This window comes from Mastomys coucha, unplaced genomic scaffold (genome assembly GCF_008632895.1).
Source record: "Mastomys coucha isolate ucsf_1 unplaced genomic scaffold, UCSF_Mcou_1 pScaffold6, whole genome shotgun sequence".
In the NCBI taxonomy this organism is placed as follows: domain Eukaryota; kingdom Metazoa; phylum Chordata; class Mammalia; order Rodentia; family Muridae; genus Mastomys; species Mastomys coucha.
The window spans coordinates 81,667,513-81,683,340 of NW_022196912.1; the positions used below are offsets into that span (position 1 = coordinate 81,667,513).

At 37.4% G+C, this 15,828-nt stretch overlaps 1 protein-coding gene and 1 long non-coding RNA gene across 3 annotated transcripts in view; one reads left to right on the forward strand and one right to left on the reverse strand.

Annotated features, from left to right (window-relative positions):
* The window catches only part of Mdga2 (MAM domain containing glycosylphosphatidylinositol anchor 2), a 743,089-nt gene that overhangs the window by 251,975 nt on the left and 475,286 nt on the right, over positions 1-15,828 (reverse strand). The gene's annotated exons all lie outside the window — the stretch shown is intronic.
* Positions 1-15,828, forward strand: part of LOC116080036 — a 36,577-nt gene that overhangs the window by 16,237 nt on the left and 4,512 nt on the right. The window lies entirely within an intron of this gene.

A 15,828-nucleotide genomic window follows, 5' to 3' on the forward strand; every position in this document is an offset into this window, starting at 1 on the left:
TCTCTGTGTAGGCCTGGCTGTCCTGACGCTCACTCTGTAGACCAGGCTGGCCTTGAACTCAGAAATCCACCTGCCTCTGCCTCCCAAGTGCTGGGATTAAAGGCGTGCGCCACCACCACCCCCCGGCTAGATTTTTCAACCTCCTTGTCAGAAGCCAATAATAAAAGACTTCATGAAAGTGAACAAAATCCAAATGGTCAGCCCTGAGAACACACATACAATGAACATTCTATGTACTCAGTGGGTTATTTTTAGGAACATACACACACACACATACAAACACATGCACACACACATGTATGTATATATATGTGCATGTATGTACATACATGCATGTATTTAATAACAATTAATGAGAAAAGAGGCCATGAATATGAAGGAGAGTAGGGAAGTTATATGGGAAAGTTTGAAGGGAAGAAATAACAGGGAGAAATGTAATTAAAGTACAATCTCAATTTTTAAAAAAGTAAAACATAAATTCAATTCAATGAAACTAAAATCAACCACAGAATTCAGTATCATAGAGCCCAAATGACTCTTCCTTTTCATTTAGCGATATCTGATAACAAATTTATATAAAACAAGTATTTTTAAATTATTATAATCTTTATAGTAACAAAATATGACATTGAACTGTGTGAAAATTTCTCTTAGAATTTATATCATAGTATATTTGCAAATTTGTAATGTGCTAACAGAAGGCACCATTAAAAGTCATTAAGGTCTCTTCTGCAAAGTATTGGCTTATGTGTAGCATTATAAATACATATTCAAAGGGACAGGCTTTAGAGAAAGGCCAACTCATTCAGAGCCTGGAGCTTCATTTCATTGTCTACTCAGAAGCCAACCAAGGCACCAGAGTAAATGAAGACAGATGGAGTCACTGAGTTGTAGACACACTGTAACAAACATAGCTATTCCTATCAGATTTAGTTGAGGGAATCATAGTTTGCTAACACTTCACAGCGTAGCCTTGTTGATTTTCCTTAAGAAAAGAAAAACACATAACACACACACACACACACACACACACACACACACACACACACACGCCTGCCTTATTGCATGACAAGCTGGAAGTCCCATAATCACAAACACAAACCTAACATAAACTCTCAGGAATGATGTAAACATTTGCTGTTAATCACTATCAAAACCCACTAAATGTTCTCTCATCTATATAGCTTTAAAAGATGATTTACTTTTAATGATCTTCCTTATCAGTAAAACCGTCCTGTATTATCCAGGCTGTTGTTACTGGATTAATTAATGAGATAGCTTATAAGACCATGGGTACAGAGTAAATAGTCAACAGAGTTTATCTTTTAGTATTAATATATAATTGTCACTATTAGGGTCTCTTCTTAATAACTCCGATTGAGTCCATGTTTTTTTCTTGTCTTTATCTCATGACCCTATATGCACTCAGCTTTCATTATAAGTAAGTACAAATGGGGCATTTGGCCATTTGTTCAGGCTATCAAAGTCTCCAGATGACAAGTGCTTTTAAGTAAAAGCCTGGCGAAAGCTACAGTGTGCACATATACATAACAAAGAAGGATATGTGCATATGGAACATGGCATGTTTAAAAAGTCACAGTTACTGAGAAGTGATTCTTTTGATGTATAAAATAATAAAAACTCAACACAACTAGTGAAGTTATTGGTAGTGATAGAGACAAAAAAATATATATAGGATGCAAAATTCCTCCATTCTCTTGACAGTCCTTTAAAAATGTGAATTACGCAGCAATCCTACTTTGATTTCTTGTTTTGCAACATTATAAGTTTTTTTTTTTAATTTCTTCCAACATTAGCATCTTTTCACAGCTATCTCACAGGCCTCTAATTTTAGTAGTGCAAATTTACAGAACAACTGCTGCTTTCTGCTACAGATTAAGGACTGTCAGTTCAAATTCACTCCACTGGCCGTATAGAGACATGTGCTGTCTGATCTTAATAAGCTGGGATATTTGGGGATTTTCAAGCCTATGAAATATTCACATAATGATTAGCTCTTCACATAAACCTAATCCAACATCAGACTGATGAAGTGAACTCAGTTCAGTCACTTGCATTAGGGACTAACTGTATTGTGATTGTGAACATTTTATTTTCTTTCTTGTTAGAGAGTTTCCTTCACTATTAGCCAGTAACAAGTGGCTGGAGACATAACAGTGGTGGCTCCCTAGTCTCTGAATAGTTAATAGCTATATTACTTTCTTTTTTATTGTTGTGGTGAAATACACTGATAAAAGAGACATAAGAATGAGGATTTATATGGTTCCAAATAGGATAGTGTCTATCAAAGCAACAGGAATGTAAGACTATCCTGGCAGGCAGAAGGCAAATGGATGTCATTTCAACCTCTCATAGTAAGCAGGGAAAGAATAGGAAGGAAGATGAGGCTATAAAACTCCAGAATCCTGCTCTAGGCATGCTGTTCCTTGAGGAACTCTCAACCTCCTAAGGCTACCATAACCTCCCACAACACTACCATCTTCTGGGAACAAGTGTTCAAACATATGAGCTTATGGGGACATTCATATTCAAACCCCATAAGATAGCATTATCCTTTCCAATGCTCTGTTTTTAGATGGATTCTTAAATCTTTTATCATTGGGAGGTGGCATGATCAGGCTCACATGGGAATGACCTAGGCCTTAACAGTCATTTATGCATCCTTTATAGTGTCCTGAATGAAAGTTGGGTCATGGGTCACTAGCCTTCTGACAATTCAACCTTGTAATAACAGCTTCCTAAACATTCTACTGGTAAAGTTTTCTGTCGGAATCACCCATGTTTCTTTTGCTCTTCAAAACTAAAAAGAAATAGTCCTGAATAAGACTCATATAAGTATATCAAATATTATAAGTAGATTATAAATAACCACAAATATATGTACACATAAATGTTTTATGTGTACATATGGTTTAAGTAATACCCATTTATCTCTTAAATATTTCTTAATATATATACTGTATATTCGTATACTTCTAAATTTATAATTTACATATTCCTAAATCCTGAGTAAAAGTAATTTACACAGGTGAAATATAAGACTAAGAAATTAAGAAATGTTCTTATATAGTAAGTATACTGGGTAACACCTTCTAACCCAACATTGTGGTTTAATTAATTCTGTTCCCACCAGGATACAGGGCCTTTGTAAGTACAAGCACTGTTTGGATTGCAATGAATTCTAGAGAGGGAATTTGCGGATGGTCACCATCTGTAGTATTTTCAGCTGTAACAGGAATGTAGGCTGTGGTCCTAAGTGGGAAATCTGGCTTTCAACTAGAATAATTACTGAAATTCACATATAAGATGTGCTGCTGAGAAAGGCTGAGACAGAAATCTGGGCAGTCTTCTTCTCTGGAAGAAATGTCTGCAAGAATCTGTGATAGGATCACATCCCTGTTCTCCTTGTACTTCTATTGCTTGAGAAGCTCCACACCATGGCTTAGTGTATCATGTGGCATGCGTAACTCTTCTAGTGTGGCCATTATAACTTTTTTTGCAAAGAAAGTAGAGATCTAGGTCCCTATACCTGTCTCAAACATGATTGATGGCTGATTTATTTACCACCAATATGAAAAAGAAAATACAAACAACAAACACATGTCATGTCACTGGGGTGAGTGGCATGCAGTACATTCTTTGTTGTCTTGTTATTTTTTGTTTTTGTGGAATGTATATGCTGTGTGTTCTTTTCAGGGTTATGCCTCTTCTATGGGCTGTTTCTTGACACAGGATACCAGAGTAACTAATGGCAATGGCTTAGAGATTAAAGGGGTCTTCCTGGGTCACTTAATAAAAATTTGTCCTTTTCTGAGAACTAGGCCCTTGAAAGTGGCAAAACAGAAAGAAAAGCATTGATTTCAGTGGCTGAGTGGACATGATGGTAGTAACTGAGATCACTCATTATTTCTTGGAACAATGAATTCTTCTTAAAAAGTAGATCATCTTTAATCATGATCCATGATTTAGATTTTCACTGAGCCTGGAAGAAGCACCTACTCCTCACTGGATGTTAGCATTAAAGATTATATAGACATTTCAAAAGACCATTCTACCATTCTACTAGGCTAGCATTTCTATGTGATATGGGGAATATCGTGACAAGATAATACTATGGCAACCTGCACAGTGCAGAATCTGTGCAACAGGGTCAACACAGATCCTGCAAGTGACATCTCTAAAGATATGTCAAGGATTTCCTTTCTCCAGAATGTTGTTTTGCAAGTAAATGTATGTGTGTTCTTAGAAAGAATTTGTTGATTGAATCACCATAGAATATATTGAGAGTGATGCTGAAAAATAATTAAATTACCAATTTAATCAATATAAATACATTCTGAAATTAACCCAGAAACCATAGACTTTTTTCTAATTGCCCATATTTACTCTTTCAGTTATATATATTTTATTTATTTCAACTGTATATAACTTACATACTGAGTGACTAGCTACTTATTTTTCTCCTAGGTGTAACATGACCTAAGGGTCTCTATATATTTTGGGAGCTAGAGTACTAGATGCATCTAAATTAGCTGATAATGCAGATAAGTATACTCACCCTGCATCTGAAAGTTAATCACTTTCATCTAATATCTATGAACTTGAGAAATTGTCATGGCCACTCCTCATGCAAAGCCCAATTATGTAATAGCATCTCCTGTCCATCAACATTGTCTAGAAAGAGCTGTGGGTGAGGAGATTCTCAGTGAACTCTATGTTTCACTTATGAGTGTATTCTTACTATCTTAATGCAGTTGAGTCAAAACCTTTATAAAGAGTAGGGTCAAGTGTTATTTCTGGACTTTTTGTTATATTCACCATAGCAAGCCCATAAATCCTTTTATAAAATATGTTTTAACAGTCCGCTCTGCGATGGTGGTAGTTACAACTTCACTCAGTGGAAACCCTGTCTTCCCTGCTGCCTCCAAAGGTGTTGAGGGCTTGTCATGTGAGAATGCTCACATGTCAATAAGCTTTTACTTTTCATCCTCACTTGGTTTGCTCTATCCACAAACTCATTCAATTTTATTCTCCATAACACTTAATTCCATAGTCTCACTCTGAACCCACTGTAATAACCCCTGCTAAGACATAACAGTTTCAATGAAAAGTAATATTATTGTTTGTACTTTTTCATTGTTTGAGACAGACTTCTCCTATATTATATAGCCCCAGCTGATCTGCAACTTTCTATGTAGACCAGACTGGCTTGTGATTTCCAGAAATGCCTATCTCTGTTTCTGAGTACTAGGATCATAGGTGTTCCTTTTCATATATAGAATGTAATATCATATCTGGAAGTAATGGCATAGAGTGATTTCACTCTATGATAGCTATCTATTTGATATGATTAAAAGTAGATATGGGAGAAGTACAGAGGGTCAGGAATTTGAAAGTAGGTTTGTAGCAGTGGGGTAGGGGGACGTTGGGGTAGCCACTAGAAAGTCCCAGATGCCAGGGACCCAAGAGGTTCCCAGGACTCAACAGGGAAGACATTAACTGAAATACCCAATGAAGGGGAGATAGAACCTGTAGATACCATATGCTGTGGATAGTAAAGCCCCCAGCTGAGAGATGGGAACTCCAACCCACCTCAAAAATATTAATTCAGAATAACTCCTGTCAGAAGAAAATGCAGAACAAAGAGTGGAACAGAAACTGAAGGATAGGCCATCCAGAGACTTCTCCACCTACGGATACATCTCATCTGCTGACACCAAACCTAGATACTATTGCTGATGCCAAGATGTGCTTACTGACAGGAGCCCAGTATAGCTGCCCCCGGAGAAGCTCTGGCAGAGCTGGGCCAATGCAGATGCGGATGTACACAGCCAAACATTGGACTGATTGCAAAGACCCCATTGGGGAAGTTAGGGCAAGGACTGTAGGAGCTGAAGGTGTTTGCAACCTCATAGGAAGAACAAGATATCAACCAATCAGAATCCCCAAAGCCCCCCGGGACTAAACCACCAACCAAAGAGTATACAAGGGGCACCCATAGCTTCCCCTGCATATGTAGCAGATGACTGCCTTATCTGGCATCACTGTGAGAGGAGCTCCTTAGTTCTGTGGAGGCTTGATGACCCAGGATAGGGGAATGCTAGGCCACTAGGGCAGGAGTGGGTGTGTATCAGGGGGAGGTAGGGGGAGGGAAGAGGAAGATAGTGGGCTTGTGGAGGGGAAACTGGGAAGTGGGATAACATTTGAAATGTAAATAAATAAAATAACCAAAAAAAATAGACAATTTATTCTGAGAGGTATGTATTGCTCTCAAATCAAGAAGTTTCTGTATCACTTCAAAGTTGATGGACATGATAGCCCCTGAAAGGAACAAGCTACTTCTCTCAAGCCTAGACTGTTTAAATAAATCAAGAGTTTCAAAGTTGTTTTAGTTCCATGAATCCCTAACTCAAGGTTCTATTTTAAACAGTTGAGTTCTTCCCTCACTTGAGTCTTTGCTATGCTTCTGATTAGAAACATCTTCATATTTTGTTGCAGAGATCCTCTACTCTACCCACTCTCAAGTAGTGACTAATTACATTCTTCCTTTCATTAATTGTTGATCATGATATGAATGGACTGCAGAGGAAACTGATTTCATTATTCTGATAATTATTTCTTCTGCCCCTCGAATTCCTCAAAAACCTGGTGGATATCAATACTGGCTCCTTACTGGAGATGCTCTTAGATAACTTGTGTATGCTCTGAGTCATGGAGGTCCAACTGCTTTGGTTCATCAGGTACAGCCCCTTTGCCTCAGCAGTTCATAAATATAGATATTGTAGGTGTGAAATTCATAAAGAATCAAAAGACTACACTCAGAATTTGTTACTTTCCACTGATGTCCCTTCTCACTACGAATGAAAATTTTTACAAAGACCATCATACATGCAAGGATTAGCATTGTTCCACTTGAGGTCAGTAGATGTCCCTTGAGTGTCAGGTACCCAATTAGTTGGCTGATGGGTGATGTGTCATTAAAATCCATTTCAAATGTAAATTCTTTAGACCACATAGAAGGGGTACTTGGCACATCTTATAATTTTGATAATAACATCTACTGAAAAAAATAGATAACATTTTGTCCTGAATGGACTTAGTGTGAGAGATTGCTTGCCTAGCATGAAGAAGCCTTGGTGTGGTTCAAGAACTGGTGAAAAAGAACCACCCTTTAACAAAACAAATCAAAACAAAACCAAAGTTCTCTAAGGATCAACTGTTGATTTCATTCAAACAAATGATTCTCAAGCAAGGATCAGTCAGTGGGAAGTATTTAACTGTATTACTACCTAGGCTCTACACCATCAGGATGGAGGTTCTGAGGTAAAGGCTTGTCAGAGCTGATGCACAATTTTTCTACAAGGGAAAGTCTAAGTCATTAGTTTCTCTGTTATGAAGAGGTGTGGTCTTTGCATAGGTAGATCTTTCTGCATAGGTAGATCTTTCTGCTGAACACAACTCAGTAAGAGGCCATTTAAGTTATATTCTTTCTAATACTACAAGGAGTTCTATTTTTAACATATTTATATTTGTCTTAATTTTATATAAAAATCTCAAACTCCTAGAAATTATAATCACCCATAGGAAATATATTTTTTCCCTTTTAATTGAATTTTCCCCTCTGCAAACCCACTATTCCATCCTCCTTCCCCCTATTTCCATGAGGGTGCTCCCCCATCCATCCACCAACCCCTACCTCAGTGCCCTAGCATTACCCTAAACTGGGGCATCAAACCTTCTTAGGACAGGGGCCTTCCCTCCCATTGATGCTAGATTAGGCTATCCTCTGCTACATATGCACCTGGAGCTGGATCGATGGGTCCCTTCATATATACTCCTCCATTGGGGTCTCTGTGCTCAGTCTGATGGTTAGCTGCAAGCATCCCCATCTGTATTGGCTCTGGCAGAGCCCATCAGGAGACAGTAAGCACTTCTTGGTATCAGTAATAGTGTCTGGGTTTGGTAGCTATATATGGGATGAATCCCCAGATAGGGCAGTCTCTGGATGGCCTTTTCTTCAGTCTCTGCTCCACACTTTGTCCCTGTACTTCTTTTAGATAGGAGTAATTCTGGTTTAAAATTTTTGAGATGGGGGGGTGGCCCCATCCCTCAACCAGGGGTCATGCCTAACCTCTGGATATGATGTCTACAGGTAATGTTTCCCCTTTTTGGGGGGTATTTCAGCTAATGTCATCTCCATTGGGCCCTGGGAGCCTCTGGCTTTCCTGGTATCTGGGACTTTGTGTTGGCTACCCCCCAGTTCCCCATCCAAAAATGCTATATACCTCTGTTCAATTTCATGACCCTCTGTACATCTCCCCTCTCTCCTCCCACACCTTTTTCTGTACTCTTTTTCCCTCCCCTAATGTCTCCCTCCCAACTCTTCCATCACCTATGTGATCATTTTATTCCCCCTTTTTAAGTAGACCTGAAGTACCCACACTTTGGTTTTCCTTCTTCTTGAACTCCACATGGTCTGTGAGTTGTATGGCAATTCCTCAGAAAATTGGACATAGCACTACCCGAGGATGCAGCTATACCATTCCTAGCATATACCCAAGATACTCCAACATATAACAAGAACACATGCTCCACTATGTTTATAACAGTCTTATTTATAATAGCCAGGAGCTGGAAACAACCCAGATGTCCCTAAACAGAGGAATGTATACAGAAAATGTGGTACATTTACATAATGGAGTACTACTCAGCTATTATAAACAATGGCTTCATGAAATTTTCTGGCAAATGGAACTAAAAATATTTTTTAAAGTAATAGAATGTGTGGCCCACCATTGCAAGGTGTGGTCCAGGGCAGAAAACAGCCAGAATCTAAATGCCTGGCCTTCAATGGGGCAGGCTACACAAAGATGAGAAAGTGTGTAGTGGAGAAATGGGAGGGAATGAGAAGCTGACTGGTTTGTGTACTACAAAGAGAGGAGGATCTGAAGAATCAAAGGTTGTGATGAACAGCCTGACGTGAGAGGCCTACACTGTCACCTGACACTGGTGAAATCTGGATATGTTCTGATGCCTTGGATAATGTATGGATATATGCCCTTTCTGCAGCAGGTGAGTGTGTTGATGGCTGCGGCCCTTGTTATTATCAAAGGTCATGTGGACCTCTTTGGTAAGGTATGCCATCTGAGCCATTGTTGATGTCTGAATAATATGTTAAGCTGGGCCAACCCCTCACTGGCTACCATATAGTGGTGTCAGCTGTGACATGGGTACAGTAAGGATGGCCCTGCCCCTCATTGGTTGAGGCACTCGGGATTGCTGTCTCTGCCCATCATCTGGGCAAGGTGCAATAGCTGGCCTCATTGGCATGGGCATGGGAGAGCTCCTGAGCTGGCCAACTCAGCTACCACCCAGGCCCAAGACCAGGGCTTTGAGTTGGCCTTCCAGGACATCTATACCATCTCCGCACTGACAAACCAAAGGGGCTGGACATGCTAAGCCAAAGCTGCAGGACCTCCATGACTCAGAGCAAAAGCAGGATATCTGAGAGGAGCCTCAGTGAGGATCCAGAATTGGTAGAGTAACAGAAGCCAGAGATCTCAAACCAGACCAATGACGCTTTACAGTGAGAATTTGCACATAAAGCTGTTTGGGCAAAAGGGTATACTATGTGATACACCATGATATACCACTGCTTTTCATGGAGAGAACTTTAACAGGGGTGGTAGGTAGATATGGAATGTGGAAGGATTGGGAAATGAATGGGATTATGATACATGGTATGAAATTCACAAAAAAATCTTTTAAAAATGGGAAAAAAAGTAAATGGCACATGATTTAAAAAGGAGGAGCAGGAGGAGAATCAGATAGTTAAATATTTAACTGTGGGTACTTTTTAAATTTATAAAATGACTTGAATCAACAAATGCATTATTTGATATATAAAAATTTGTTTTAAATATGTCTAAATCTTATAAGATTTCTTATCAAGTCTTTCAATATGTGTATAGGACCCTTACTTTAGTTAGATTTTTATTTCCACAAACCAATATAAGCTACATAAATACTTAATAATGACCCAATAAATCAATTTTAAGTAAGATAAATCTCTTAGTGATATGACCAGTGTCAGTTTTCTGCAAGGTTACCCATATATAACATAATAATTATCTAAGGGAATTTATTTTTACTCTTAACTTTGGCAGCTAGCCATTTATAACAGAAGTAATTTTCTTGAAACATTTTGCTTGATTAAAGATGTCAGACACTAGCAGATTAAAGTCATTCTAAGGAAAAAAATCTGATGTCTGCTACATTCATTCACTTTAGGAACAAGTCCATAAGAATGATTTACCATATGACAACACTTTAACTAGTTTTAGATAAAATGGGATGGGAATGTTGGAAAACAGTATGAACTTCCCACACACTTCACTTTATGTACTCAGACGAATGAGCTACTTGCCTTCTTCAATCTTTCATACATTTTTTCAGAGTTCCTATGTCACATGTATATTTCATGTGTTTAAAACAGTATACAAATCCCAAACTAACAGTAATGAATTTACAATTTATTGAATATATATTTTGGTACAAGTTGTTTTAGAAAAAACTTCAAGAAGAGCAACAAGTGTTATTGTCTTTTATTATCCCAAGAAATTAAGTTTTACAATGATTAATAATATATAACTACATATATATATTAGGATCGCTATTATAACCACATCTATATAAATCTAAATTTTATATAATATTTTGATAATTTTATCTATGTGCAAACATACCCACTTTTCAATTTATAAGAACCCTGTAATTTATGTCAAGAAAATGAGTAAAGATGAGAAAACATTAGAATTAAATACAAATTTTGTAAAGAACTAAAGCAAGAAAAACAACTAAATACATCTTGAATAAAATAATACTCAAAGCTTTTTAAAATGATATGTGATGCAAATTCTAAGTTAGGAGAATAAAATAGGAGAAGGAAATTGTATGCATAAACTTGTGAAATATCACAGTAAATTTCATATAAACTATATATTGCAATATAGAGGAGGCAGTATAATAATACTATAGAACAGTTGATGGATAAAAATGAGATAAAACATTACTAACCTTGTGGATAGTATAGGAAATCAATCACATTGTCTTTTAGAGAATGTGTGCTTTCTTTTCAGAAATACTGTAATAGCTTCTTTCTGCGTGAGAGAACTTAATGTGGCAAATGTAATGTCGATGAGATTAATAAGAATAAAAAGAAGATTCTGTGGTAGTTTATATAAACTTAGAAAAAGCCATTGAGTCAATACTTTGTCAATGAGTATGGAGAAAAAGGTTGAATAGATGAGCTATATGTATGACTAACTCTGGTGCTGAGGGAAGGGAATAAGTCAAAGAAGTTACTCTCTATCTGGATTTCACTACTGAATGAATCATGAAGTGTGAAGTGACAGCTGTGTCTGGCCTTTGGAAAGGGTGGGAGAAAGATGAGAAAGGAGGGATCTGATAGCTTAGCTCAATGTGAGTCATGCTGAATGTCAGGAAAGTACATTTCCTCCAGCTATAGTGTACAAGACCTGGGAGTAACCATCAGCTGTCTAATTGGACTTAAAACATGCTCAACAGGAGGGAATTCTTTCCTGGTCCTGTAAACTTAACCAACTACCCTTGGCTGAAGAGGCCTTCGCCCCAAAAGGAGAACCTTCAATTGACATTTTTCTAAACCAGTAAATGTTTGACTAAGTTATGATACTTACCTGTATAAATATATATCATATACATATATATGAGGAGCTCTCACCTCTCATGAAAAAGCTTCTTATTATAACAGATGAGAACTTTTATGGAGAACAACAAGAAATGATGGTGATGTGCTCTATCCCTGATGATATGCCTCCAATGCAATAACTACACTTGTGGCTTAGGGGAAATCACAGAAGACAGGACAGAAAGATCATAAGAGACAGAAGACCAAAGTGCTTCTGCAAAACAGTGTCTTCTATGTATGACAGAAAATCTGGACCCATGAGCTCTCTAAAATATTGTTGCCTGGAAACAAACTGCATGGCAGCAATACCAGTTGACATGCCGATGTAGATAGGTAAAATTTCACATGGTTCCATCCCTAGAAAAATAGCTAAAAGTGGTTATTGCCTAGAGAGAAAGAGAGAGAGAAAGAGAGAGAGAGAGAGAGAGAGAGAGAGAGAGAGAGAGAGAGAGAGAGAGAGAGAGAGAGAGAGAGAGAGAGAGAAGCAGGGATGAGTTGTAACAGATTTTTCCAATGTCAGGTTCTTAGCCTCCAATACATGCACATACGAGCAGAGCTAGACTCAGAAGTTCTCTCTTTCTAAGTTTCTTTGTCTCTGTCTCTCTTTCTCTCTCTCTGTCTCTCTCTTTCACACACACAGACACACACAGGACAATAGTAATTAAAGAACAAATCATGAGTTCAGAAGGGTGGCATTAGAGGCGTTGGAGAGGAAAAAGGTAGGATAAGAACATTGTAGATGTAGTGCTTATGTATATATTTTATAAAGGAAAATAAATTGTACAACAAGAAATTTTGACTGCAGATTTGGATCTGAGATTCATAAGCATGCTTTATGTATCTTGGAATGCTCAAGGAATTTTTGAGGAGGATAAAAGCAAAGAGTTATAGATAGTACACAGTGTCCCCATGAAATGAAGTGTTGATAGAGGCTAAGGAAAAGGTGATGGGATAGGCAGAGTCAAAATCAGGAGGGAATAAAGCAATGAAGTGAAATGGTACTTCCCCAGTTCTAAAGAGGTTGAAAAGCAATGTAAATGATGAGAAGATATGAAAGTGAGAAAAAAACGTAACTAACTTTTGCCTTTATGAGTCACGGTAGCTTTGGATTGGTATATTATGTAGTGGTGGGCTTAGCAGTCATTTATCTGTGCTTTACTGAGTTAAAGTTGGATAGCAACACTGTGAGATATGTAATAACAATCGTTTCCTTATTTCCTACCAGGAAGTAGAGTTCAATGATAGGGCAATTGGTAATCAACAGGATCCTGCTTTGCCCTTGACTTGCTAACCTGTACTACATTTAAATTAAAATAATGAAGACTTAGAAGTTTGTAAGCAATAATAATATTTTTTTTAATTAAAAAAAATGCCATCATTTTCAGCAAATGGAATACAGGCAACAGTCATTTAAATAAATGATGGTTGATTAAGGGTTATGCATTTTAAATGAATAGTTTCATAATGCTGATTCACAGAAGGTTGCTTTCTCAATACTTCTCTGCATTTAAAGAGGTTTTATTTTATGTTCCTTGTCTCCTAGTTTATGTCAATTGACAACATGTTAAGGATGTCCCTTTTTATCTTGAAATAACTAGTTTTCTCCATACTCTATAGCTTTCTTTTTTGTTAGTCAACTAAATATTGATGCAATTTTAATATCATCTCTTCTTAAAAACATAATAATAGCTTGGTTGAAAATCCTACATTTTTAATATTCAACAATGACAGAGATTCATGTAATCCCACAAAGATAGTCCACTTTTGAAAGCTAATAGAGTTTTAAAGTGTCATAATTCTTTCTCTATATTTTATTTCTGCTTTTGTTGCTTACTAATTAAATTTGTTCTTTTGTCAATTTCATGCATGTATACAAGGCATAGTGATTACCTTCCCCCTTAACTCTTTTTCCACTTCTGTTTACATCTCCCCACAACCTTTTTCTCACTTTTCTGTTTCTCTGTTTTGTGACAGAGTTTAACCAAGGATATTTGTGGGTAAGGGTACACCAGCCATTAGAGGCTGGCAGGCTCAGCAGTGGCTGTATACTCAAAGAGAATGACATCTCCTTTCACAGAATTCATCAATAGACAATGGCTAATCTTTTAGTAGCAGGGCCCTATGAGTCCTCCTCAACTCATGACTAGTTATTGACAGGAGAGACTTGTTCCAATCTAGCACCGACAGACAGACAGGCAGCTACTGTGTGACCACAATTGCAGTGGTTGAGTCATGGCAGAAGACAGCATTTCATATACCTTCTCCATGTTCCAGTTCTTAATAGTCTTCCCACTACTTTTTCTATAACTGCTATGGCTTGGAGAGGATGGCCTTCAACCATCACTTATCTTAGCATCTTGAACAGCCATGAGTCTTGGCATCCAGTGCTATTTATTGCAAAGAGAGGATTCTTTTGGTTGAGGCCCAGCGTATGAATATTGAAGGTGGTTTGATGCAATATTGATTTATTCACTGAGTGCACATTTATTGAGTGTTACATGAAACAGTTAACCTAACAGCCAGCACATGTCTGCCAAATGAATCTATGTATTATGAGGATCAGTTATTAGTTGCAGCTGAAGTCCTGGGATGTAGTTGCAAGTTAAGGAGTCAATTAATCTAAGAAATAATCACAGCAGAAGCATGTTTTCCACAGGGGTTTATTCCACCATTTGGTCCAATTTTTCTGTCTTTTAATCTTTGAATTAAACCAAATGAATCTGAAAACCCAGATGGCAAAGACACAATAAATACTGTATTGGATGGCATCTTTCCTCTGGGAAGTTCCAGACTAGAAATCCTATAGAGAAAATATACAAATAGGTTTTCTTGAGAATAATAAGAACTCACTACACTCAAAGGCAATAAATTGAGTACATTATTTTATCAGTTTAGGGACAAGATTTGAATAATTGTAGGATGAATCCATAAACAAGAGATAATGCCAAAGTACATACATGTGTCTGTTAGTTAACACAACTTGAATGATTGAAACAACCTGAAGCCTTCAAATGAAAAAAAGGTAATTAAATCTTTTTGAGATATCTTCAAAATTAAGGACAAAATACTTTATTACATGTGAAGCATCAGACTCTGATATTTTAGTATTTTCTGTAGATACCAACTCAAAAGCATGTTTGCTTCAATAAATCAATAATAAAATTTCTATAATTCTTGAGAAGAACTATTTTACATCTTTTCTGCATAGTGATTTTTGAACAACAGCTAATTTTATCTGGTAACTCATAAAAGAAAACAGACAAAATTAATGCTCTGAGCCAGCTCCCCAGAGCAAGATATTACATCTCAAAGTGAGACACTTACAACACTAAGACTAGCTACAAAACTTAGATTCATTCTTGTGTGAAATGTTACTGTTAGTCATCCACTCAAACAAATTAGAATCCTTTGCATTTCTGCAAGGCTTTAAAAACACATGTATCTACATGTTTTACAGATCCTTGGTAATATTGTTCTGCATATCATTCTAGGGAAAGAGTTTTTCAAATTTTATATGGCCTGGAATAATAAATAACCCTTGTACAGTTCTTTCAGTTTCTCCTCACTTTCTACTTTCTTATTAGCTCTTTGAGAATTTTGCTCATTTTCACCCCTTGTCTATCTCCTTGCAGAACTACCTCTATTCCAACTATACACCCAAACTTGTTTTTCTCTCTCTTTCTTTTTAAAACCCATGGAATCCATTCGTGCTTCCCATGTATTCTTGGATGTGTGGATTTCCACTGTAGCATGGTCTTTTAAACAGGGTGTACACTCTTAGAGAAAACTGCCTCTTCTCCCACCTTAATTGCCCAAAGCCCCTCAACTAGGTGTGGGATTTGGTGCCTACCTCCTCTCTTCATGCTAAAATATTGTCGGGGGGTGAACTCTCACAGGTCTTGTGCATACTATCACAGACATTGTGAGTTCATATGTACAAATGCTCTGCTACATCAGGCTGTGTTTCCTTGTGCTCACCCATAACTTCTGGCTCTTATAATCTTTCTGCCCTCTCTTCTTCAATGATCTGGGGCATTGGGTGGATGGGTTGTAGTATATACATACTTGACTTAGGGCTG